The sequence below is a fragment of the Lepidochelys kempii genome, chromosome 6 (assembly GCF_965140265.1).
Source record: "Lepidochelys kempii isolate rLepKem1 chromosome 6, rLepKem1.hap2, whole genome shotgun sequence".
Taxonomy (NCBI): Eukaryota; Metazoa; Chordata; order Testudines; family Cheloniidae; genus Lepidochelys; species Lepidochelys kempii.
Window position 1 is genome coordinate 110,858,130 of NC_133261.1, and position 27,545 is coordinate 110,885,674.

General features: G+C 41.1%; 1 protein-coding gene across 2 annotated transcripts in view; it reads right to left on the reverse strand.

Annotated features, from left to right (window-relative positions):
* The window catches only part of BEGAIN (brain enriched guanylate kinase associated), a 266,126-nt gene extending 255,856 nt beyond the window's left edge, over positions 1-10,270 (reverse strand). For both annotated transcript variants that reach the window (XM_073350727.1, XM_073350723.1), the window contains exon 1: positions 10,205-10,270. The gene's annotated coding sequence lies outside the window, so the exon portion shown is untranslated. The remainder of the gene's footprint in view (positions 1-10,204) is intronic.
* Between the last annotated feature and the right edge of the window lie 17,275 nt (positions 10,271-27,545).

The window sequence follows — 27,545 nt, forward strand, 5'->3', positions numbered from 1 at the left end:
AATCCAACAGATTCAAATATGTTGTTAGTAGTATTTTGCAATTACAAATAACATATTCATGCTTGATCGATGGACAGCCCTAGACAGGGAAAAGGGACAAATACAAAGAATAAAATGTTTGCTACTTTGCTTCTGACAATTTGGCCTGATCTGCATTGGGTTGAATGGGTCTTTAGCATTTCATACCAGGACAGAGGTCCTTTGAAATGACAGACGACTTTTACTTGAGTGGCACTGGAATGGCTTGGGAATTCATAAGACAGATCTTTTCACATCCACCCGCCTAAAATTCTGGCTAAGTCAGCTTTTACCCAAAGGTGACACCATACAATGACTTTCCACGTGAAATCAGTTTCTCAGTCAAGTCCCTCCTGAGCAAGTATCTGCATCACAAAAACAATTGCAACCAGTGACACTCCACATAGAGAAGCCCAATATTAAATTAGCATGTGCATAAGTGCCTGCAGGATTGAACCCTTATCCTGTTTCACACTATCATAATGGAATAACTTCAGTTACTTAATTTCCATACGGTACATGATCTTTTCTCTAAAGCGTTCTGCTCTTAATGCCATATAGAGTTAAATCTTCATAAGCATTTGAATGCCTTTGAAGACTTTGCTCATAAAGAGGATTTCTTTCTCCTGTGCAAGTGGATACATCTGTGAATAGTAATGTGTTGTTGTAGCAATCCAGGCAATATTTTCAAAAGAAATAACATCAGAGAGCTCTATTAACAGTTTAAATGTTGTACTATTTCTTGTTCCAATATTCCTTTGCTAGAGGGATGATTGCCTGGTTTCTAATAGCTTTAGAATAGCTCGTATAGAGATCTCAGTAAGTGCAGACAATATTTTAAGTGAGAACTGAAGGTATCACTCTTAATACACTTTCAGATGCTGGAGCTAAATTCTCAGTTGCTGTATGTTAGTGTAGCCCTGTTGACATCAGTTGGCTGGGATGATTTAGTTAGAGATTGGTCCTGCTTTGAGCAGGGAGTTGGACTAGATGACCTCCTGAGGTCCCTTCCAACCCTGATATTCTATGATTCTATGAATCACTGCGTAAGTTGGAAGCCATGTGGGCTAAGTGGAACAGGAATGCACTGGGAATAAAAAGACATGTTTTCTACTCCCAGTTCTGCCACTGATCTGCTGTGTGACCTTGGCCATGTCACTTCACCTCTTTCTCCTGCCACCCATTGTTTGTCTTAACGATAAAGGTTAATTTACGCTTATTTATGTGGTGAATGCCATTTTACCCAGACACTTTGCACACCTGCAGGTTTTGGATGAAGGTAGAGCAGGACAGAGTAGCTATCTCAAAGATTAATTGATTCAGAGTAAATCTCTAAAGACCACAGTTCAAAGAGCTGGAAATGGAAATCTCATTTTTATTTGAGAATTTTTTTCTACGTGTGTGTGTGTGTGTGTATATATATATATATTTAAACAAAAGTAATGGTTTTTTAACCTTCGGGAGGCTTTATTTTCCTGCTAATGGTATCAAAAGCCAATGGAAGTTCTCCTTTGTAGCAGTACTAAAAGAACTGCAGCAGGTTGTTATGACAACTGGAAGTTTCTCAGAGTAGCGGTCAGAAAAATGTTTTCATTTTGGGGTCTCAGCTGTTAAATGTTGTTTCCATTAACTCTTGTGGGATTCTTATTTGATCTTTAGCACCACAAAGGTTGTGCATGCTTGAAACTATGCATTTTTAGTGCCTGATTAAAAATATTCTCTATCAGACAACATTTTTTTGTGTGTAAACAAATCTAAAAGTTTCACTGGTAACAAGTTGCTAAGAAATACTGCATTGATTCATGTGATTAAGTTTTTTAAACAGGTTATAAACAATAACTGATTTTTTTTCATTCCAAATAAAGTAACTCAATGCACTATACCATATGCTGGTGATTTCCTCTCTGTAGAGTACTCGTCCCCGCTAATAGGATCCAGGGAAAAAGGACAGGGACTTAAATAAAACTACTAGGAGTTCCTTCCTGTTACTGCAACCTGAGCCTGTAGCCTTCAGAATTTTAGTATGTCCAGTGCCATCAGCATCACTTTTCTCCTTTTTTATTTCATCTGAGGCATCAGCACAATATTTCTTGCCTCTCACCAAACTCTCCGCTCTTTCTCCAGTGCCACCAACTACCCTTTACTGTCCTTCAATTGTCTGTCTGTTTTCCTTTTCTCTCCATCTCTGCTCTTATGATCTGTACATCTTTCTATTCCTATCCTTCTGCATCCTTGTCCTTATCTCCTGCTCACGCATGCTTTCCCCCCTCTTTTCCCGGTCTACTCTTCCAACCTGCTACATTCAATGTAATGAACTGAAGGTTACAGTGAACAAATATCTTCATATTTACTCTACTGCACACTACACCCCACTAAGGCTGCTTGAAGGCTGATCCCCTGAAATTCCTTAGACTTCAGGGCTCTGGATCAGATCCTAAATGCACCATTCTTTGAGGCAACTGTCAGTAGAACTATGCAGTTCTTCCCATCGCACAATTAAGCATGCCCCTCCAAGTAATACAGATGTTCCTCTTCTATTGCCCTGGGTTTGGGGATGGTTTCTTGCTCTAATGGCTTCCAAAATACTGATGTGCATTTAGACAAGAAAGCTTTGTATTAATTTCTTAAACTATGCCGGGTTGGCATAAAAACTCATCAGCCTGGTTTCCTTTTAACATCTTTTTGGAAAGTATTCCCATTTGCTTGTTAATGAGAGACAACTCCTGTTTCTAGGCAGGCTAGATATTACATGGCATAAATTCCACACCACTAAAATCTAACCATCTTTTATAGAGCAGGTATTCATAATGGACAGGATATGCAATGAACTTCAGCTGTGGTCATCTACCAAAAAGCATCATAATTCACTACCCTCTTACTGAAAGTCTTTAATCCCTAATGAAAACTCCAATACACCTTGGTCACTTTCTCATTATTTTACAGGGTCCCGTAGACCTCTGAACCAATATAATGGTAGACTTGTTGATCTCTTCCAAAGCTGGGCTGCCAAATAGAACCAGTTAACATGTTAAACTGGAATTTCCTTTAGGGACATGAATTGTTGATAGTTAGTATTTGCTAGAATGAAAAAATAGAAAATTGTCACTGATAATGAATGAAACCATCCTGGATTCTGAAAATTACTGATATGCAAATTAAATGACTCCATATATAGAAGACACTCAACCATGGGTTGTAATATACTTCTTCCATACTTGCATCGAGGCCTGGCAGGATTCAATTTAAATCGATACATGTTGGTAACAGCTGGCAGGAGTGCAGCTTTCCCCCCTCTCTGCCCCTGTCTTGCCAGTGTGGGGACTGAGTGTTACTGGCTCTGCAGCAGCTCAGGTCTTAGCCCTGGCTGGGGTTTCTGCACTGCCCCACCAGGACTTCAGTCTTCCCTGCACCTTGCATCTGCAAGGCTCAGGTCATCAGCTCTACAGCCACTCGGGGAGCCCTCTGCAGCTGTGCTGTCATAGCCCTGCTTCCTCATTCACCAGCTAGGGATGTGGGAACCGTGCCTGGGCAAGAACTGTTCAGCAGCACCCTGTTGTCAGGGGCTCATCCTCCTCCTTGCATTCCTGGTAGGGGATCTCTGCTCCATGGGGCCGGGACCACAGCCTCCCTTGCTCCTTGTGCCCTGGTGTCTTAGGGCCCCACTGTCAGTGCTAGGAGACCCTCTGCAGCTCCAGTGTCCATGCTGTCCAAATGCCAATCCTATCCCCTCATCCTTAATTTCCAGAAACTGTAAAAATCATAAAAGATAAAAATAAAAAAATTCTTAAATAAAAATCGAAATCAAAATTAGGAAAAAAAATGAAAATTAAATTCTGCCAAGTCTGCTTACATCCTAGTAGATGAAAATGGACTGGGTGTGCGGGCTTTCAACAGCCATCCATCCTAAGAATGTAGAATCTTAATTGTTTGGTCAATAATTGATCCATTTAGCTATTTTTCTCCATTCATATTAGTCATTCTGAATCTGACAGAGGTTAAACTGGCTAAATGTACCTGCCATGGTCTCTGAAAGCACAGAATACCATCAGTGTTGTGAGGCGCACATTATATAAAATTCTGTACAATCCTAGATAAATGACAAACTTGCAATTCAATTATGAAAAGGCTTCTCACAGCCCCAACTTTTCAACGTGTTCATTGGTGCACGAATAGCACGCCACTCAAACAAACAAATCATAGCAGGGGAAAGCAATCTAAGTCTGACTTTTCCACACTGCTTTAATTATAGTAATGATGGAACAAATTGCAGGTCTTGAAGAAGGGGGCCTGACCTACTTGCCTGTTCACTCAGTCTCAAGCAGACACTGATGTGCAAGTCATGGTCCATTTCATATGACTACCCCAGTCAGTATCTGTATAAATTGATAGCCAGTTATGTTGTTTGAAGTATATTATAATTTTGCTTAGAAAGAAAATTTCAGGGATGAGTTACTCTTTTGTCTGCTTCCTGAATGTACTTTGAGTATTTTTAGTACTGAACACTAAAACTAGCTTCAGTATCTTCTGAACTTAAATGCCTTTGGTAAAGGTGTAGCCCACTTCCCAACCACAATAATGAAAATGTTACAGAGGAATGAGGTAGGGGCCTAAAAAAGTTGCGGTACTACATAGCTGAGCAGAGTAATTTTAGAAATGTTTGCTTCACAGTTAGGAATCTGCACAATTAACATTCTCTTTGCTCTGCCCTAAAACCCAACCTTCACGTTCTGCATAGAATCAGGCCCACTGTACGTTATACTGTCTTTGGTAGAGCCGGCCATGGGGACAGTGGCTCCTTAAAGGCAGTATAAAGATTTTCCCTGTGCTACAGGGATTCTGCATTGTGCAGATTATACTGGAGCAAAGAAGCCAGTTTCTCTGTGCAGGGGACAGGCCTATCTACTCCCCAGATGCACCTTCTGCTGCAGCCTCCACTCCTTGGCACAGACTTCGCAGTCAATCAAGTACTACTTTCTGTAGCTGCTGCTGGCCCTTCCTAGCTTCCCTCCGTTCACAAGGGTACAGAACACACAGGCAAATATTTCTGTGCCTCACCACAACTCCATGGAGACCAAATCCAGTGTCATCTTGTGTGCGCAAGCAAAACCATCTCCCTCATTTCATTTATTATCTATATCTTTGCACAATACTTAAACACATGCGGTATGCTCATTCCCAGAAGCCAGGCTGGGATGGTGTGATGGCTGCTTTCTGGCAAATATTAGAGCTGCAGCAGGGCTGCATCTGAATTACGTGGAAACCTATTGAAAGCCACTTGTTTGTTGCAGGGCTTGGCTTTAGAGTTGGTCAAAAAAGTTGAATGAAAAAATGTTTGAAAATTTTCCTTTTTTTTGTTTAAATTGTATGTATATATATTATAGTCATAAACATACAGCTAAGGGTAGCATAAAATCCCTCCTTTACCTGTAAAGGGTTAAGAAACTCAGATAATCTGATTTGAACCTGACCAAAAGAACCAATAAGGGGAGAAGATACTTTTCAAATGTTTGTTTTGTTTTGTGTTTCTTTGTGTTCTCTCTGGGACAGTGAGGAACCAGAGCAGGGAAAATACATCTACTAAAGCCATACCTAAACGAAGCATCTAAGATTACAAATTGTAAGTAATAGGAAGGAAATGCGTTCGAGTATCTTTTGTTTTAGCTTGTGAATTTTCCCTAGGCTAAGAGGGAGGTTTATTCCTGTTTTTTTTTTAACTTTAAAGTTTTGCTAAGAGAGGAATCCTCTGTGTTTTGAATCTGATTACCCTGTCAAATTACCTTCCATCCTGATTTTACAGAGGTTCTTCTTTTACTTTTTCTTTATTATAAAGTTCTGCTTTTAAGAACCTGATTGGTTTTTAGTGTCCAAGGGCCTGGTCTGTGCTCACCTTGTTTACTCTGAAGCCTCCCCAGGAAAGGGGGTGAAGGGGCTTGGTGGGGGGATATTTTGGGGAAACAGGAACTCCAAGTGGTCCTTTTCCTAAATCTTTGTCTAACTCACTTGGTGGTGGCAGCGATACGGTTCCAAGGACGAGGAAGAATTTGTGCCTTGGGGAAGTTTTTAACCTAAGCTGGTAGAGATAAGCTGAGGGGGTCTTTCTTTCATGTGGGTCCCCACATCTGTTCTCTAGAGTTCAGAGTGGGGAGGGAACCCTGACATAATATATATATTTTTTAAATTTGGTATATCATTCATTTTTTCTTATCTTTCCAACACCTTTGTCTCCATCTTCTCTTGTTTTCCCCCTACTGCCCAACACTTATTTTCATTAATGAAATGAGGGGGAAAAAAGAGGAGGGAAGTGGCTGGCTGAGGGGCTGGGAGGGAAAAAAGGAGGAGGATGGATGGGTGGGTGAGAGGGATAAAAAACACTTAAAAGGAAACAACTATTCAAAAATGAAAATTTGAAATCAAAACTTCTTGATGGATTTTTGTGTACATTTTTGCATAAATCATTTTCTCCAATGCCTGTGGGGTGTTAAATCTTTGTAACAGTTGTCCACTGTTTGAGCTCTACATATTACCATGGATACTCCTTCTTTCCTATCCACACCCACTTTTTTCCTGTGCTGAGGTTCTCCCATGGTAACTCTACAACTGTCCAGTCTAGATGACCTGCAGAATCAGCACTACAGACCACTTAATGTACAGACCTGCAAAAGGAACCTATTTTATTATGTGAATCTGTCTTAACAATGAAATTAACATGACCTGGATCTAGTCCAGTGACTTTTGGAAACTATTATAGACATTCAGTATATCCTCTTTATTTTTTAATGTTTCCGTACTTCTTTACAACTGCAAAAATCAGTAAGTCCAACAATTAAATATTTCAGGACAGGGATATCTGTCAAAGGCAGAAGCCACAAAAGAATAAGATGTCACTACAATACTCTTATTTTGACTGAGTCCATTCAAATTAATACAAGCATGTGTTCTAAAGCCTGTTATCCATAGTCATCCATGAATGTCGTGTAACGACTCAAAACCATTTGTGCCATATCAAGTCACTGTGGGACTTTAACCGTTAACTCTAAAAAATACAATTGACCTGGGGGGCCTCACTGTAATCTAGCCTATAGGGTGGGGACAGAAAATTCTGTAAGACAAAGCTCGTAGAGTTTAATTTACTTGTTTCCATCAGAGGAGATGGCTTTTGGGGGCTGAAAAGGAAGCAGAAAGCTTGGGCCTTAAAATACAGGGAACTCTTCTCCCCACCCCTTGATCCTGGAGCCTCCAGGCGCATTGGGGTGGAGGGAGTCCTTCCACCCCAGCAACCTTGTTCTCAAATGCCCCTCCCCCTCAAAAAATTACCCCAACCATTTAGCAGTTACTTCAGAGGCCAAGCTACCATGTGGTGCTTTCCCCTGTGGCTAAATGGCAAAGGCCATGGAGAAGACCATGGAGGGGGGCATGCTGCTTTAAATGTATTTAATTCCTGTTTGTATATCTATTTGGGTGTAGTGGGGAACATGCCACAAGTTTCCATTGCTTCCTGGACCCATTGATCCCACCCAGAATTTTCATAAGTCCTTGTCTCCAGGGAGCATGTGATGAGCCAAGCAGCAGTTGAGCATGTTCAGAAGTGGGGTTTGTGTGTGTGTGTGAGAGAGAGCTGGTATGTCACTTCTAATTTACCTGTCCTGAAGAAAATGGAGGGTAGGACAGAAGGCTATGTACAATAACTGCTAATACCCCAGAATTAATTTTATGCCAACAAAAGGAATAACAACAGTTCCAAGCTGGGGATGGAAACTGCAACACACTTGAGCCTGTCTCCTACAGCGAGGAGATTAAAATATATTATAATTGGCACTGTGGATAAATTTTAATAATGAATACAAATAGAATGTGTCTTCTGGCACCATGCAATGCAGTTACCTTACAGTGAAACCACTCAGCTAACATCTCTCATAAAACAATAAATAGCTAGAAAGGCTGACACCCATCTCAAGGCTCTACCAAAGGTTTTTTCAAAATCTTGAGCCCTAATTAACAACAACACACAATTCTCAAGCCCATCTGAGGTCAGAAGGCTGGGTGTTCTTCTGAAGCAAAACTCTGTGTTCCCAAGTAAAACCTCATGATAATTCATGCTTTCCTTTAAGCTCCAGCTCCTGCAGTCATGCTGACTATGTGAGAATCTCTACTTTCTACTTTTTTAAATGAAAGTTTCTAGCCCTCTTAATCGCAGAGAAAAGCATGGAAATGTGTCCTACATGTATCTGAAAGACACAGAAATCATGAGGCAAATAAAAATGCCAGTGTTTTTCTTATTTTTAAAAGTCTCACAATGTTTTGGAAGAATGATCATTTTTGACCAACCTGGGTTGGTGATACCATGTTATTTGCCTACAAGACTCCCAGGTGTAGAAAGGCAGTTTCTTCTGACTGAAAAGGAATGGCAATACGAATAACAGAAATGCAATGCCTATATGCCACCTGAGATTGTAATACCTTCTCTTGGCTGTCTTATCACACTGAAATTGCATGTCCTGAGTCTAATTTATGTTGAACTATCAGCAGCTGAGAGAACCCCTGTGGCACAGCTGTCAGAGTTCTGCCCATTTGTGTGCTATCATAGGGTTAACTCAAACTCTGTCAAAATTTCTCTTATCCCAAGAATTCACTACAGACCCTAATTTTCTAATCCCAGGATGCTTGTTCTTGTTTCCAGAGGAAATAGGTATTGTTCACCAAAGTCCTATGCCGGTGGTTTTGTTCCTCCTCTTCACATGTATTCATTATCTCTCTGTGCATAATCCTCCAAAGATTTTCCATCTCTATTATACAATAAATAAGGAAATGGCTGCTCTAGTTCCATTCTTCAGCATATTCTGAAAAAAGGTGCTCAAAAGCATGTCTGCATATAAATGAGTTGGCCTGATGTTGTGTGTCTCTTAAAAAGGTTTTGTTATGAACAATCTGAAAATAACCCAGAGAAATACATGTACCTCTTTCCTATTGGTCTTGCAGTAGGTTAGGGGGCTGGCTGGAATCAGAAGAAAGTATTTGGATATTTTCCCTATGACAAACGAGTTATTTGAATAGTTGACTTATACAGGTAATATATTTTCCCATACATAAAATGTTGTGTTGCTGAAGGATGGTGGAAGAAAATGTTGTGTTAAAAGTGTAATTGGACATTACTAGCAGAGACGCAGCATGTTGTATGCTTATGTAGTTACAGTGAATTTCTACACTACACATATTGCTCATTCACTGTTGGTGGATCACGTGCTATGTTAATGGAACCTAAGCAGCTTGTAAAGCAGCTACTAAGTGAAGAAGTTTGTGTATGTTACAGCAATCGTATGTAGAGACCCTTGGGCTATCCGCTGCAAGGACCTCCTTTCTTAACTTCCCCCTACAACGGTTGTGACTTAAACAGTAAAAACTGCTCCTTTTCCCTTTATCTTTCCTGACCCCGCTCACTTCCTCAGGTCCTGATGAACATGTCTGGTGAACTGTACAAATACTCTTGAGAAAGGCAGGCTACCATACGTGCCATTTGTTTTGGCAAGTGGAATAGGATTTATGCTGTCTCACATACAAATAAGTTCTTTGATACATGAAAGCTAATGTTAAGATTTAGCAACAATTGACTAATATCTTGTATAATTCAACAATCATCCACTATAAACATTCTCCTCCAATATTTAGTACAAATCACTAAGTATTGCTTAATATGTATGCATCAGCTTTAGTATTATTTGGGTAGAATGCCAGAATGACCTTTTTCCCTTTTGCAGATAAAAAAATCACTTTCCTAATTTCATACTTGATGGCCAGCAGCATATTCTTGATGCACATTCCATTTATCATAAGAGCAAATAGGCTTGTTCCATGATGTGCATTATGCAAATGAAAGGTGAATTCTTTTTTTCCCCAAAAAACCTATTATGACAGTCAAGTATAAATCATTCAATTAGCTTTCTAGCATTGCAGCTCTGGGCAGCTGCACCCATGTAATTTGCCATCTTGCCCCATAATATATTAAATGTTTCCTTTTTTAAAGGCAGTAATGTCTGCCAAATTAAACAACAGGATACATTAAATCACATTAAAACAGGAAATTCAGATATCAGATTGCAGCATGATGGGTCTTGTGCTGAAGAGTTTGGCTGCCTGTTATACATTTTAAATGAAGAAATAGGCATGCTGTACATTAAAGGAAAAGACTTACTTGAGAAGGATTCTGCAGCTTCTGGTCTGCTAGTCCACAGACTGAAATGATGAAGCCAGATTTAGAAGTAGCTTATTAAGTGCATGCTGCTTCAACAGTTGCAGCTTTTTTCTTAAACTGAAAGACAGGATCACTTTGTTTTAAGGAAACCAGCTGAAAATGAATTCCTGTGAGTGCTGCAGAGCCAAATCAGCAATCTCCAAAGCACTTAAGTCATTCCCAATTTGCTGGTTGGGGCTTTCCTATGTTGTCACAAACTTTAATGGCATCAAGCAGGGTCACAGCATACCACCAATGAAAGAAATCACTAGTTAATCACATACAAGCGAGACTGACACTGAGTCAATGCCATATATGACTTTAATTGGATAATTGTATAAAGTTTAATCTTTCAGTCCTTACATAGTCAAAATACCCATTGACTAAGTGTTGAGATCTTGGTTCTTAGTGGAAGTGGTTCTGGCTGGGCACTTGGATACTTATCCAGATCAGACCTTGAGCAAACAATACAGGAACTGCCCTATCAAGATTATATTACTGTATACCGCATGTGGAACACAATTAAGAGACACAGCATCCTGCTGCATCTTCCATCTTCAGGGGTGAAATTTTTCAATGGCCTCAGTCCAGCCTCTGTTGTACATGCATAAATCATTTGTACACACGACTTTGCAGTTCATATGCAAACCCAACTGTGCTTTAATTGTGTCCACAACATAACATTTGCCTGTGTAATTTGTTAACCACACATAAGTACACAAAAACGGACATCACACTCCAGTGACTTGGGCTTCAGAGGGAGCGAAAGAACAACAGATTTATTGAGTGATTCATCCCCTGTCATCCAGTTCCAGCTTCTAGCAGTCAGAGGTTTAGGGACACCTAGAGCATGGGGTTGTGTCCCCGACCATCTTGGCTAATAGCCATTGATGGACCTATCCTCCATGAACCTATCTAATTCTTTTGTTTGTTTTGAACCCAGTTATAATTTTGGCCTTCACATCATCCCTTGACAACGAGTTCCATAGGTTGACTCTGTGATATGTAAAGGATTACTTCCTTATGTTTGTTTTAAACCCTCTGCCTATTAATTTCATTGGGTGACCCATGATTCTTATGTTACGGGCTAAATAACACTTCTCTACACCATTCATGATTTTATAGACTTCTATCATATCCCCACTCAGTCATCTCTTTTCTAATCCGAATAGTCCTGTTTTTTTAAATGTCTCCTTATATGGAAGTTGTTCCATGCCCCTAATCATTTGGTTGTCCTTCTCTGTAACTTTTCCAATTCTAGTAGATCTTTTCTGAAACAAGCAGTACTCAAGGTGTGGGCATACTGTAGATTTATATAGTATGATATAGTAGATTTATATCATGTTTTCTGTCTGATTAGCTATCCCTTTTCTAACAGTTCCTAACATTCTGTTAGCTTTTGTTGATTGGTGCTGCACATTTAGCAGGTGTTTTCAGAGAACTATCCACGTCTCCAAGATCTCTTCCTTGAGTGGTAACAGCTAATTTAGGCCCCATCATTTTGTATATTTTACAATGCGCATTACTTTGAACTTATCAACAACTGAATTTCTTCTGCCATTTTCTTGCCCAGTCACCAGTTTAGTGAGATCCCTTTGAAACTCTTCACAGTCAGCTTTGGACTTAACTATCTTGAGTAATTTTGTATCATCTGCAAACTTTGCTAACTCACTGTTCATCCCTTTTTCTACATCATTTATGAACATGTTGAACAGCACAGGTCCCAATACAGATCCTTGGGCGACTCTGCTATTTACCCCTCTCCATTGTGAGAACTGACCATTTATTCCTACCCTTTGTTTTCTATCTTTTAACCAGTCAGTGATCCATAAAAGGACCTTCACTCTTTCTCACGATTGCTTATGTTGCTTAAGAACCTTTGGTGTGGGACCTTATCAAAGGCTTTCTGAAAGTACAAATACACTATATCCACTGGATCACCCTGGTCCACATGTCTGCTGACCCCCCCAAAGAATTCTAGTAGATCGCTGAGGCATGATTTCCCTTTACAAATGCTGTGTTGATTCTTCCCCAACATATTATGTTCTCTATGTGTCTGGTCATTCTGTTCTTTACTATAGTTTCAATCAATTTACCTGGTACTGAACTTAGGCTTACCAACCTGTATTTGCCAGGATTGCCCCTTGAGACTTTTTAAAAAAATTGGTGTGTACATTAGCTACCCTCCAGTCGTCTGGTCCAGAAACTGATTTAAGTGATAGGTTACATACCACAGTTAGTAGCTCTGCAATTTCCTACGTGAGTTCCTTCAGAACACTTGGGTGAATACCATCTGTACCTGGTGACTTATTACTGTTTAATTTATCAATTTGTTCCAAAACCACCTCTACTGACACCTCAATCAGGGACAGTTCCTCAGACCTGTCACCTTAAAAACTGATCAGGTGTGGGGATCTCCAATATCTGCTGGAGTGAAGATCGATGCAAAGAATTCATTTAACTTCTCTGCAATGGTCTTGTCTTCCTTGAGTGGTCTTTTAGCGTCTTGACCCCACTGATTTGTTTGCCAGGCTTCCTGCTTCTGATGTACTTTAAAAATTGCTATTAGGTTTTGTGTGTTTTGCTAGCTGCTTTTTGGCCTGCCTAATTATACTTTCATACTTGACTTGCTAGACTTTATTCTTTCTAGTTTCCTCACTAGGATTTGACTTCCGATATTTAAAGAGTGCCTTTGTGCCTCTTACACCTCTTTTACTCTGTTTAGCCATGGTAGCACTTCCCCTCCCCCCTTCACATTTGGAGTACACATTTAGTTTCAGACTCTATTATGGTGTTTTAACTTGTTTCCACGCAGCTTGCAGGCATTCACTTGTGTGACTGTTCCTTTTAATTTCCATTTAATTCCACAGTAGCTCTGATTAAAGAAGCATCTCATGTAGACCTCAGTTGGACCTGGGCTGGGGAGACCCCTCCTGTAAAATGGCCTCAGTCAGTGGGCAGTGCCTCTCCATGCACAAACTCAGGAGCTGAGGCCAGAACAAAGAATTTGTTTCTGAGGGCATCTGATGAGAGTAAAGGCCACTGTCTCAAACTCAAGGACAGATCTTCTAAACTGCTCAGAGATTAAAAGATCCCTCCCTGATTCCACCCAAGTCAGATGAGTCCTCATGTGTTGTCCCTAAGGGCTTAGGTGCTCTCAAACCTCCTGAACATGAAGGTATGATGCAACTAAGTAAGGATCTGTCAGTACTGAATTCAGTTCCAACTCATAAGCCCAAGGATCGGCACCTGCTGATACCATCTAGAGTTCCAGGCTAGACTCTGCTCTGGACCAGTCTGCCCCCACAACGATTCACCATCCATGATAACCAGGGATGCATCAGATATGTTGGTCCAAACTACCTGGATGCACTGAAACCTACACCTCTGGAGACTCTTTGCCCTACCTTACCCACAATCTCCTTTTCTTTTGGGTCCAACCTTGCTTGGGGACATTGCGACACCAGAAGAAGAAACCAACTTGAGGAGACGGGAATGTTCCCCTGTCCCATCCTGCCGGATCATTCATTGACTGAGACTGACAGTTCCAAAAGGGGTATCCTTCTCCTTGCTAGATGAGGCAATTGCCCATCTTTGCTATCCCCATCTGATGACCACAGACAGTACCAAGAGCTCCTGCAGAGGCTGAAGACTGAGTTTCAGATCCAACTTAAGGAGGTCCTGGATACTCAGCATCGACTACTGGATATTCTACAACCTTCTGGTACTAGAAGAGTGGTCCTTCCAGTGAACAAGGCCGTTATGCAACCAGCCAGGGTAGTTTAGCATACTCCTGCATCCACACCCCCAGAAAGGTCTTAGAGATGTTATTTTGTACAAGCCAAGGGAATGGAGCTCCTGTTTATACACCCATCACCCAACTTCCTGGTGGTCCAAGCAGTCACGGAGAGGTCTAGCTACAACATGCCAAGTTAACACCCATGGATGACAGTGCTAAAAGCCTTGACCTCTTAGGGAGAAAGGTATTTTCTTCCACCAGCTTTCAGTTTTGAATCGATAACTACCAGGCCCTGTTAACAAAGTACAGTTTCACCAACTACTCCAAATTCTTAGACTCTAAGAACAAAGTCCCTCGGAAGGACTGGGCCCAATTCCAAGTTCTGATTGATGAGTGAAGACTGGTAGATAAAACATCTCTTCAAGCTGTAGTGGATGTTGCTGATACTGCCTTGAGAGGGACAGCTATAGCAATTGTAAGGAGGTGCTGGTTCTGGTCCTTGGGGTTCCCCAGGGAGGTACAAAATACCATTGAGGCCGCACCTTTAGACGAGGCTAAATTATTCAGTGGAAAAACTGTTGCATCCCTTTACTCAGTCAAAGACACCAGAACAACCCCCCTGTTCCCTGGTTATTTTTACCCTTGCTCCATAGAGGAAACACCACAAACAAGTGTAGTGGTCAAGACCGTCCCCATAACCATTGTATCACAAGTGCTGTTATGAACTGCCGTACAAATTGCAGAGGGTAAAAAGACTCAGGTACTTGGCCTCCTCCACCTCTACTGTCACTGCTCAGCTCCACCCACCACCTGGGGGCTACTACTGATGAGGATGTTTGAGAACCATGTTCCTATATTGATGTCATCCTACACTCCCCCCACATTTTGGTGGCCACCTCACCCACTTCACTCACAACTGGAGGGCAGTAACAATGGACAAGAGGGTGCTAGAGATCATTCACTCTACACAGTCACGTTTTTCTCACCTCCACATTACAAACCTTCTTTCTGCCCCTCTTCAGGGACTACTCTCATGAGGACAACCTCTGTCAGGAGGTAGACTCTTTCTTTGAGCAAGGGGCTATAGAGCAAGTGCTACCTCAGCAACAAAGGGGAAAGGCTTTTACTTCCCATATTTCTTAGTCCTAGGAAAAATGGAGGATGGAAGCCAATTTTCAATCTATGCCCACTGAATGTCTTTATTCAAAAATTGGCATCAATCCACTTTCTGCAGGAGGGTGGCTATACTGTCTTTCTGTATCTGGAGCACTGGCTCCAGATTGGATCTCCTTGCTGGTTCTGCCTGTCAGTGACCCTGTTCCTGCTGTGTCTGCTAACTTCCTTGTGAATCTGTGTCAACAAAGAAAAATCCACTTTGACTCCCCAGAGATCATATAGGAGTGACCCTAGTCTCGACTGCAGCATGACCTGCATTCCTAGGGAAAGATTCCAAACCATGAACTTGATAAGACAGGTTATCCTCAGAGCACAGTCAAGATCTGTCTTTCCCTATTGGGCTACATGTACTCACATAACACCATTTGACAAGCTTCATCTCTATTGCCTACAGGCCTAGCTCTGGCCTGTTTGCTTACCCTGGTATTCTTCTTGTCTGTCTGGTAACAATTCTCACCGGAGTCATGGCTTCTTTTGTTTGGCAGATGAACCGGGAACAAGTGCATGTGGGAGTCCCTTTTACATCCATGCCCGACATGACCAGTAGCATGGACACGTCCCTCACAGGATGGGGAGCCCACCGGGACGGTCACACTGCACAGGGCACTTGAACTCTTTGAGAGACCAGGATTCACATTAGCCTACTAGGACTCAGAGCCGTCTGTCTAGCCTGCAGTGCATTCCTCCCACTCATTCGGTCCTGCCATATCCAGATAATGTCAGACAACAGGACTGCCTTTACACAGAAAGGAAGGTATTTTGCTCCATCCCATTTGGGCAGAAAACAATCCGCTTATAGAGCTGGTGCATCAGGAACAACGTAACACTCTTGGTGACGTACCTACCGGGTGTGCGGAACTCTCTGGTGGACAATCTCAGCAGGCCCTTCTCCACAGATCACGAATGCAAGACGCACAATTCAGCTCTGAACAAGATATTCACCCAGTGGGGAACACTATCCTGGGACCTGTTCACTTCCCACACAAGAAATTTCCCATGTAGTGCTCCAGAGCAGCTCTAGGCCAGGGGTCCATGGGTGATGCTCTTTTGCTACATTGGACAGACCACCTCAGGTATGTCTTCGCTCCCACCTCACTGCTACCACACGTTCTGTGAAAGATATGTCATGACAAAACTCAGATCATTCCCATACAATTCTGGTTTCCAGATCTTCTATGAATGTGTGAGGTGACACAGCTACACTTCTTAAGGGTCTTGAGTGCATGCTCCCCTCTCCAGTCAGCTGATGGGGGAAGAAGTGTGAACATGGGCCATTTTGGAGCTCTTGCTCTAGCCAGGAGCCATACTCAAATTCAGGGGGAATATGGACTGAAACTGTAGCCAGTCCCCTGTACACGTACTCTTCCTTCCTTGTGCTCCTGCGCAGGGGGCAGCCAGACTCTGGGTTCTTAGTGAACAATTCTGTTAACATGTAATGAAGTGAAGCAAAACAAATAACTTCTCTGGGACTAACAAATCAAAAGCACTGCAATTAACCAACAATAAACAACTCCTCCCTCTGCCGCTTTTATACTTCCACCTTCTCTTCTCACCTTGTTTTCCCATTTGCAGGGAGCCAAGGCTTTTCAGCTCGGACCCAGACAAGGATTCTTTCACTTTGTGCCTTTCCCTGCACACATTCATTCCACTGTAAATGCCTGTGCAGGAAACATGAAGCAATTCAAAGGGTGTAAAGTGAATAGTTTGCACAGCCAGTGAGCTGGGGAAAGCTTTACAATTTACGATCACTAGCCTGGCTGAACAAACTGCAATATGATTGATTCTAAATATATCTTGCAGAGCACAGCCGTCTAACCATTCATTGCTTCTCATTTCCCTCTCCACATGTTCCTCTTCTCTCAATCAAATAATCACTAACAATAGTCCCAAGTAGCAGTAGGAAGTGAAAATGTAGGTGAGCTCCACTCTTTATTTTCAATAATAATGCAACTAGAATCATAACTCTTGTCCACTCAAAAAAATTAGAATTTAGTGTGTGAGTTAAAATGTCCCCTTTAAAGGGAGGTTGGTGGGACTGGATGATTCAGGGGACTGATCGCATGGAGCATTTAATCTGTAATGACCCCAGCCTGCTCTCACTGAGGTCAATAGCAAAACCTTAAGCCCAGACTGATATTCTTATTCACATTGAGTAGTTGTGAAGTTCTGAAGTTAATAGGATGATTAGTGGAGTAATTTACTACCAAATGTGAATAAGGGTATTGCAATATGATGTTTCCTGACCCCAATGGGAGAAGGAATGAACGTTGGATCATGTGCTGAAGTTCAGCATGCTGTTGCTAATAAACAAAAGTTATAATTTAAAGACTGTGAGCAGGAAATTAGTTAGAGATCTTAGTTCAATTCCTTGTGAAGAAGTGAGCACATCACTTATTACTGGTGACTGGTTGAGTCTTGTGATGCTCCTGTTAAATCTGCGAGTCATACTGTTTAGAAAAATAGTAGAAGTTTTGGAATCTTTAATATTTATTAATAGAGTTTGCTTTGGTGTTTGGTATTGGAAGTCTGTACTATAGTAACACTGGCTTCAAACCCAAATGTAGACATATAAAGATCCAATGGCTAGAAGCTAAGGTTAGGAAAACATTCAACTCCACATGAGCTCCAACTTTTTAACAGTAAATGGATTAACCATGGAAGAATTGACTAAAGGATGCGGTAAATTCTCCATCACCTGGAGTCTTCAAGTTAAGACTGGATATTTTTCTAAAAAATATCATCTAGTTCAGCCACAAGATTACTGGGCCTTGTGCAGGAAGTACTAGGTTGTGTTGCGCTGAACATCAGACTATGTGATCATAATGGTGCCATCTGGTCTTGGAAATCTATTAATTAGTTTTAAGAAACACTGTTGTGAAGTGATGAGTAGCTCCTGTGCAAGGCTCCCACCAATTCACAAGCCAGGAACTGGTTTGGTGACACGCAGGGCAGGTATATAAGCCCCATGAGAGGAACAGCAGCTCAGTTTGCTCAGTTACACTCCAGGGCTTACCCTCTCTCCTGCCTGACAGTGGTTGCAAACTCCTCAAGCCTTGCTCTTGTTCCTGCCTTGCTCCAATCCCTCTATGGACTCCTGATTCTGGCTCTGACCCCATGGCTCCAACCACTAGGCCTGACTGCCATGGCTCCAACCACTAGCCCTGACCATCCCCATGATGGCTTCTGACAACTGACATAAAATTATTAGCTTGTCTGCAGAACTGCCTTCGTTTATACTGCATGTAACTGGAGTGAAAAACTCCCCTGCCTCTGACCTGTGCTTACTTTTGAGACTAGGTGCTTGTTTTCACTGCAGTGTTAGCTTGAGATGTTGCTTAACTGTTGCCAGGGGTGCTGGAACAATTTATATAGTGGGGGTGCTGAGAGCCATTGAACCAACCTGTAAACCCTGTATATGATGGAAACCACTTCAAGCCAGGGGGTGCAGTAGCACCTATGATTGTTACTCCCAACCTGATTCCCGTCCACACGCACAAATTGCTAGCTTCAGTTAGGTGGTGCTTTAAACTCAAGCTAGCTGGCCCATTGGGATGGGAAGCTGAAGCTCAAGTGCTGCTGGCACTGATGGAGCTCGCAGTGCAGTGGGGATGCGGCAGCTTGAGTTGCAACATGTTAATTGCAAATCCAATCGCTCTGTGCTTCTGAGCAAATCACTTGGTAGCTTGAGTGGTGGTTCCCTGCGTAGCTGCTCTCACTCAAGAAGCTAGCTCAACTGCAGAAATGTTCCTTACCAAGCCCTATTCATGAAAATAGGGAGAAGATTCAGTGCTTAGACATCAAGGGGATTAGGCACCTTTTTAAAACCAAAGTCACCATGACCATCTCCAGTCACTGCTGACTATTGTGTCAGGGCTTGTCTTCAAGGCAGCAGTTAGCTCAGGTTAGTACACTTGAGTTTTCTTGCCATTTATTCCTATGCCATGTGAAGCATGTTTTAAATGAAAACGAGGGGTTATTTATATTTAACCCCCAACTCCCAACTTTAGGACTAGTCGCCAAATCTTAAGGTGAAACTCACTTCAGTGCATGAGGCCGTCTGCACACTGAAGCACTGCTCATGCCCTTAATGCGAGGCTTAGAGCCTTGTGCTAGATGTGTGCACTGGGTGAGTTTCATCCAGGAGACTAAGATTTGAATTCTGCACATGGTTTCACTTATTCTCTCCACATGGGATGGCAGAAGCTGGGAGTGTGGAGGAGGAAGATGACTCAACCGGTGGGTCTGGAAGGGTTTTCTATTGCTAAACATGTTTATGCAAGACTTAAATAAGGCGGCAGTAAAGTAGGGAAATAGGGGTGGGAGGCACTGGAGCACCTTCAGAAATTGTAGATTTTTCTGAGGAGAAACTTGAAAAAACCCTCAGTGTTTGGAGAGCTATACTGCAAGCAGCGTTTTTTTTCCCCATTGGTTCTCAGCTGTTTTACACTTAGTTTTATGTTACCTTTATATCACAAAAATCCATTAAAAATCACTTTTTGACATCAGCGGAATGAATGGGTTCCACTGTGTGACACTTGGCATCACATAAACACAAGAGCTGCATGAAATTCACTGACCTTTTTATGAAGCATTCAGCTGTAGGTTTTGTCCAAACCTGAAAACTTAATTTCTAAGGATTCACCTGTGTAACCCCCATCCAAGGTGGCAGAGTGTCTTGTTCTTGCCTCCTCAGGGACTCTCTGAACCCTCCCCGCCACCTTAGGACCAATGGGCTTGGGTCAGTTTCAGGCCCTTTTACCAGGAAAGTCCCAAAATGGCTGCCTCTCTTTCTGCTGAGGAGAGCTATCCTCTACCTCCTCCTCCCCCCAAGGGGCTTTGCAGGGGACAGCCCGGCATGCCAATCAAGTTCCTGGGTGTGGTAGTTACGGCATACTGCAGACAATGTATAACAAGCTACCATTCACATGTGGACTAATCCTTTCCTCCCCTGTATTTATCATTCTCCACACATAGCCTGCTATCTCCACATCAGTCACACTCAACTTTTAGCAGCTTGGCTGTTGTACACCTACACACAACTTCCCACAGTTTTCATTCATTTCACATATGTACCAGAATCTAAACAACTCTGTGAACATTACAGAGTACACAAGAAACAAGTTATTAATGAAAGCAGTTGTTAGGAGGCCTTTGGTTTTTTGGGGTAGTATCATTCTTTACCCCAGAAGTTTAGGGCCTGGCTTTTGATATATATTGGTTAATTACCTGGGTTGTTTTGCTGCTGTTGCCACCGCCACCACCACCTCCAGCTTTGAAGATATACATATTTTATTAAAAGCAATACAAAGTGAGCTCACTGGTGTCCAACCAAATCTACAGAAACTTGTGAAAAATGGGAGATATGGAAAAAACCACACTAAAGCAATTGATTTGGAAAAACTTGGACCCAAAAGGACTTGACTTGTGTTCAGTTCTGCCAGCCATGTGTCCTCTTACTTATCTCCACCTTGCATTTTAAATAGAGTAGGTTAACGCTGGAAATAAACCTGTTAAGGAAACTGGTATGATTATATAATCTATGAACTATTTATCTTATACAGTCTTTTATTTGTTGTTTTAAGACTTTATGGCTATTCAACCAGATTGTACTCCTTCCACCATCTGTAACAAACTCTCTACTCAATATGTTGTGAGCTTTTCTGGCGCTTTCTCCAGAAATGTAACAGTATCTCTTTTAATTTTACACCCCAGTATAAAAAGCTTCAAATTCTTGAGTAGGCTAGGCATGTCTAAGACTACTTCCCCAGAATGTTAGCTGGTATTTGGTAAGAAGAGCAACTGAATAATTGACTCTACCAATGCCAACTCTATTTTCACAAAGGGGTATGCCTTCCTGCTTCTACCTACCCAGTCTCTTCCGAAGCCAAGTTGACATGATGTTATAAAAGCTTGACTCAAGGAAAAGCAAGCTCTCCCTTTTTCTAGCCATCTTGAGATTGGATAGGTGCATGTGTGGGTATGCACCATGTCAGATGAAGCGAGAGAACAAGATGTCCAAGCCGTACATGTGTATTTTGGTTATAACGGGAGGAAACATATGCAGTAAATATGGTATTTCATGGACTATTGCCATTCTAATTACATTAATCCTACTCAGAGAGAGAAGGAAGAACCACCTGAAGAGGCCCTCTTTGATTTTCTTAAACAGTAAAATTTGTAATAGTGTGAAGACCAGAATGTTAACTTGGGCTGTAGACCCAAAGATAGTAGAACAACTCCCTAGAATCATGAGAAGAAGAAAATGACTCACTGGGTCAGGGGATCCCAGGAGATTGGCCAGCTAATGCTTAGGTATCCAAGCTAATTTTGAAACCTGAAAGTTGATCAGTTTGGTTGATTTTGAGAAAATTAAATTTGAGATGGAAGTTTCAGGAGAAGATTAAAAACTAGCATCACACTAGCATTTTAAAGACATCTTTTGAGCAACCTCATGTCTTTCAGTGCCTAGAATGGAATATGAAGAGCAAACTGCTTCCACTAGGAGTGTTAACTCCCTAAACCTTTGAAAACCCCAACCTTGTTCATCTCTTCCCTCCAGTCCAGGATCAGAATGCAGATACAGTTCACAAATCCATTCACTGGGATAGAAGTTTGAAAGATCTGCGCTGAACAGATTTTTTTATAAAGATCCAAAGGAAGCATTGTTGGTTTTTAAATATTATTTTTAGATCTCCGATCTTTTGTGCTATCTGCAGGGATTAATGTAGGTGCAGTACAGCCCTGAGCCTACTTTGCTAACAATCTCCCTGGAGTATTACCTTCTTGGAATAAAATCTGTGTCTAGCTGGAACTAATCTATTTGGAGCTCCCTCTGTCAATCAGAGCATTAAATCTCAGCCTGGTGGCATCTAGATTGTCTTTGATGTGTAAATTGAGCCAAGTTCTTTTTATCAAGTTCTAAAAGACTCTTGTTTAGTTCATGTTTTGGAGAGGGATGCAAAATTATAGATCCTTTATGAAATATCTTGTCTTCCAGATAGAGGAGGTTGCTGTCACTAACAGGGTTTGTCCCTGCAAGCACTTTGTACTGTTGTTTCTTTTTCTAAATAAGCTTTGGAATGAAAAGCTTCAATTTTCCCTCCAGAATGGGTTGTTCCCCCTGAGTTTTTATTTTAGATAAAGTAACTGAAAGTGCAGCCTGGTCTGAATTGCCCATTATGCACATCAACCACTTGGTGAACTAAAGCCCTTGACATAAAAATATAGTATATTAACTAAAAAGAATGACAAGGGAATAGGGGTGGTGGACAAAAAGGTTATTGGTAGGACTGCCGATTAATTGCAGTTAACTCATGCAATCAACTCAAAAAAAGTAATCACAATTAAAAAAAATTAATCATGATTAATCACACGATTAATTAATAGATTACCAATTGAAATTATTAAACATTTTTGGATGTTTTTCTACATTTTCAAGTACACTGATTTCTATTACAACACAGAATACAAAGTATACAGTGCTCACTTTAGATTATTTTTATTACAAATATTTGCACTATAAAAATAATAAAAGAAATAGTATTTTTCAATTCACCTCATACAAGTACTGTAGTACAATCTGTTTATTGTGAAAGTGTAACTTACAAATGTAGATTTTTTTTATTTTTTTTTGTTACATAACTACACTCAAAAACAAAACAATGTAAAACTTTAGATACTACAAGTCCACTCGGTCCTACTTCTTATTCAGCCAGTCACTAAGAGAAACAAGTTTGTTTACATTTACAGGAGATACTGCTGCCTGCTTCTTATTTATAATGTGAGAAAGTGAGAACAGGCGTTTGCATGGCACTTTTGTGGCTGGCTTGGTAAGGTATTTACATGCCAGATATGCTAAACATTGTATGCCCCTTCATGCTTCGGCCACAATTCCAGAGGACGTGCCTCTATGCAAATAATACTCATTAGAAAAATAATGAATTAATTAAATTTGTGAGAGAGAATTGTATGTCCTTGGGATCCTTGGGAGAGAATTGTATGTCCCCTTCTCTGTTTTACCCGCATTCTGTCATAAATTTCGTGTTATAGCAAGCTCAGATGATGACCTAGCAAATGTTCATTTTAAGAACACTTTCACAGCAGATTTGACAAAACGCAAAGAAGGTACCAATGTGAGATTTCTAAAAATAGCTACAGCACTCAACCCAAGGTTTACGAATCTGAAGTGCCCTCCAAAATCTGAGAGGGATGAGGAGCAACAAAAGAGCAACACTCCAAGGCAGAAACTACAGAACCCTAGCCAGCAAAAAAGAAAATCAGCCTTCTTCTGGTGGCATCTGATGCAGATGACGAAAATGAACATGCTTTGGATCAGTATCCGCAGAACCCATCATCAGCACAGACGCATGTCCTCTGGAATGGTGATTGAAGCATGAAGGGGCATATGAATCTTTAGTGCATCTGGCACGTAAATTTCTTGTGACGCTGGCTACAACAGTGCCATGCGAACACCCTGTTCTCACTTTCAGGTGACTTTGTAAACAAGAAGGGGGCAGCATTATCTGCTGCAAATTGCAACCAAACTTGTTTTGTCTGAGAGATTGGCTAAAGTAGGACTGAGTGGACTTGTAGGCTCTACAGTTTTACATTGTTTTATTTTTGAATGCGGTTATTTTTGGTACATAAGTCTACATTTGTAAGTTCAACTTTCGTGATAGAGATTGCACTACAGTACTTGTAATGGGGGAATTGAAAAATACTATTTATTTTGGTTTTTTTACAAAGCAAATATATGAAATAAAAATAATGTGAGCACTGTAGACTTTGTATTCTGTGTTGTAATTGCAATCAATATATTTGAAAATGTAGAAAACATCCAAAAATATTTAAAGAAATGGTATTCTATTTTTGTTTAACAGCTCGATTAAAAGCTTAAAAAGATTAATCGCGCGCTTGATAGCTCTAGTTATTGGTAATCCTTTTAAATGTCAGAGAGTCCACTAGTTTAAAGTCTTGATTGAGCTCATTAGAGGCTTTCCTGAGTGCTCTTAAGGCTGGAGGACCTATGCATGAAGGTGACTTTACATTGTTAAAGTCATCCTCTAGGACAATATGCACAGTGACTGATGTACCAACTGGGTCATTCTCTTCTGCGAACGCTCCTGTGAGCTGCACTGCATCACTAGCTTTGGACTGTTTCTGAATCTTTTTCTTGAGCTGCCAACCAGATTTCACCAATCTTGGAAGTTGGTATCAGTCCAAGTACATACTTTGCTTGATAATTATTTCTGATTATCACCAGATGTGATTAAAAATCCTTTTTTAAACACACAGGATTTGAGGTTGAATTTGGGCTGTGAAGTCCTGCATTCTATGTTAGGTGCCCCTCTTAATTTGATGCTATTGCAACTGAGGTTCCACAGAGAGAATAGGACAAAAGCAAAACAACCTCAGACATAAATGATGAAAGCTCTTGCAATCTCTTGTTCTGTGGTCCTGAGGCTATTCTGCTGCTGGTGGTGGTTGGGGGCAAGGGAGGGAATGTTATGGCTTTTGCTGTGGTAGGAGGTTGGGTGCACTGAGAAACTCTGCTTCCAGATGCTGACACTGGTTCTGAGGCTCCTCTGCTAACAGATGTAGGGTCTATATTTTCATCTTTTGTCTAGAAAAGGCAACTAAGTCATTTTTAGTAGAATCCAGGATGAGTGGATCTTCCAAGGTGAATTGGCTGACATCCAACATTGATTCTCTTCTTGTTGAGGGTAATCATATGCAATACTCTTTATCATGTTTAGGGTCCACAGTCATTTCACACCACCTCAGTGGTATCTGTCTGCTGACAGATCTAAAATATTGAACTTGGATCTTCTGGAAAGGAATTGGCAGGATGATCTCCTTTGTCCGTCCATAGGAGGAAGTCTCTTTATTATCCAGCAATAGCACTGCATGTGTATCTACACCCTTCAGGATGCAAACATGCTTGACAAAGATTAAGGAAATCTAAAGAAACCTGGTGCTTGCCTTGCTACCACCTCCTCAGTAACTTTATCTTGGAAACAGGGCAACATAAGCACAGTCATCAGCTTCAAAAATATGGGTTGAAATGCTGTTTCAGGGGTTCTTTACCTGTGGGTTGCAACCTTCAGGGGAGCACAAACTTTTGTCAGAGGGTCACCCTGCCTCAAACATATTACTGTGTAGGAAGGGTTGTCTGCTAGATCCTGGCTAGATGAGAGGCGAGATGCAGGATGGTTCTGGTGTGTGGAAAAGCTGAGTCAATGGGCTATTTATTTGAAGAAAACTGGCATCCTGCTTTCCTTTAGGAAGTGTTAAATTATCTCTGTCAGCAGTGGACACAGTCATCATCCTTTGATACGCTGTTGCCAATTTTCATGATAAAATCATGAGTCGATCGATACTGGTAATTCCTCTTTGGGCTAGGAATTGTTTATCATATATACGTATAAAGCCTAGCACAATGGGGCCCAATCTGTGGCCTATAAATGCTACCACACTATAAATGTTTAATAATGTACACGTTTTTCTTAAAGCCCTCCTCCCTCCCGCTCTAAAGACTCAAAATATAGATGGCAAATAAAAAAAAATCCAAAATGTATTTTAAAGCCTCGGGATTTTGTGGGGCCTGACTCATAACAGTACTGGTATCACTAGTTGTAAGGGGCACCATGTCCAAGTCACAGTCCTAACCTCGTCTGGGACATCAAGTAAAGAAATTGGCTGCAATTTAGCAAGACACAATACGGTCTGACTCCAAATATAGACCTGGTCCTTTGGAAGCGGCTAATCAGGGCGGCTTCCAATCAACCTTAGTGATGATTTGATCTAGTTATTAACTAGTTCTATTGAAGGAAAAAAGATTGGATCTGTGGCAATAAGTCATTCAAATAATCCTCCAAAGCATAAGTTCTGTGTCATCCATAATGGACATGGGCCTGAGCAAAACAAACTGGAATTTTCAAAGCGGCCTAAGGCAATAAGGTGTCCTGAAAATCCCCACCCAAAGTTTGGATCCAGATCTGAACCTTGGCAGTAAAGGCAGGCTGTGATGATCAGATTTGGATTTGAACCTTCCCCAATGTTGGAGGGTGTTTATATTTGGGGGCATTCCATCCTTAGTCTGTACCTTGGATTTATTGTCAAATATCCCGTCAATACGACTTGAACATTCTATTTTTCTCAAGACATTTTAGAATATTACAGCAATCTCTTCCTCCACACAGGCTGCCATTTCAGACTTCCATATGGGTCTTAGTAAAGCTGCACTTCACAGTATATTTCCACAGCTATATTTTTCAGATCTTAGCTACTGGAGACGGAGTATTGCTTCTCTCATCCTAGCTGAATTTCCCTTTAGAAATCTATTATTTGGAGAAGATTTTTTCTTAAGGAATAAATATTTTTTTCTGTAGGCTAATAAAACCACCTAATTCTCTATTGTCAAGGGGATTATAATGCGGCTAACTGCACTAAAAGATGCAGAACAGAAATTCAGAATCAGGGTGGCAAAAGCAAGGGCATATGTTGATGTTGGTGAAGTAGGAAGGGTAGATGAGTAGTTACTGCTCTATTGGTCCAGCCATGACCATGCCATGAAAGTTATTCATGCTACACAAATATGGTATGGCTGTTGAGGTGCTTTATATGTTGAGGTGCTTTACTAAAGTTCTCCAGTTTAGAACAATACCACCTTCAGAGAGGTCATTTTGTTACTGCTCATTTAACAATAGCAAACGAGGAGTCCTACAAAGGTAGGGAACTGGAAGCATATGAAAAGCCAACAGGAAATATAACTAGGTGAATGATGATGATTTTGTGGTAAATGACAGGTCAAATAATGCTTTTATTTGTTTTGCTACTTTTTTAAAAGCAGCTTTAAAAATTCACATTCTATGTAGTGAGTTGTTAGCCTTTTTAAAATTAAGCTTTACTGTGCAATAACAAAGAGGATTGGAAAATTATAGACAAGTCAGCCTAACTTTGATATCTGGATGATACTGGAACAAATTCTCAATCAGTTTGTAAGCACCTACAGCATAATACGGTTTAAGGAACAACCAGCATGGATTTGTCAAAAACAAATTATGCTAAACCAACATAATTTCCTTCTTTGTCAGGGTTACTCAGCTAGTGGATATGGGAGATGCAGTAGATGTGATTATATCGTGATTTTAGTAAGGCTTTTGATATAGTCCTACATGACATTCTTATGAACAAACTGGAGAAATGTGGCCTAGTAGAATAAATCACTGTAAAGTTGGGTGTACATCTGATTGAAAGACAGCACTCAGACTCGTTATCAATGGTTTGCTGTCAAACTGGAAGGGTGTGTCTAGTGGGGTCCTGCAGGGATTAGTTCTGGGTCTGGTACCATTCAATATTGTCATTAGTGGATAATGGAGTGGAGAG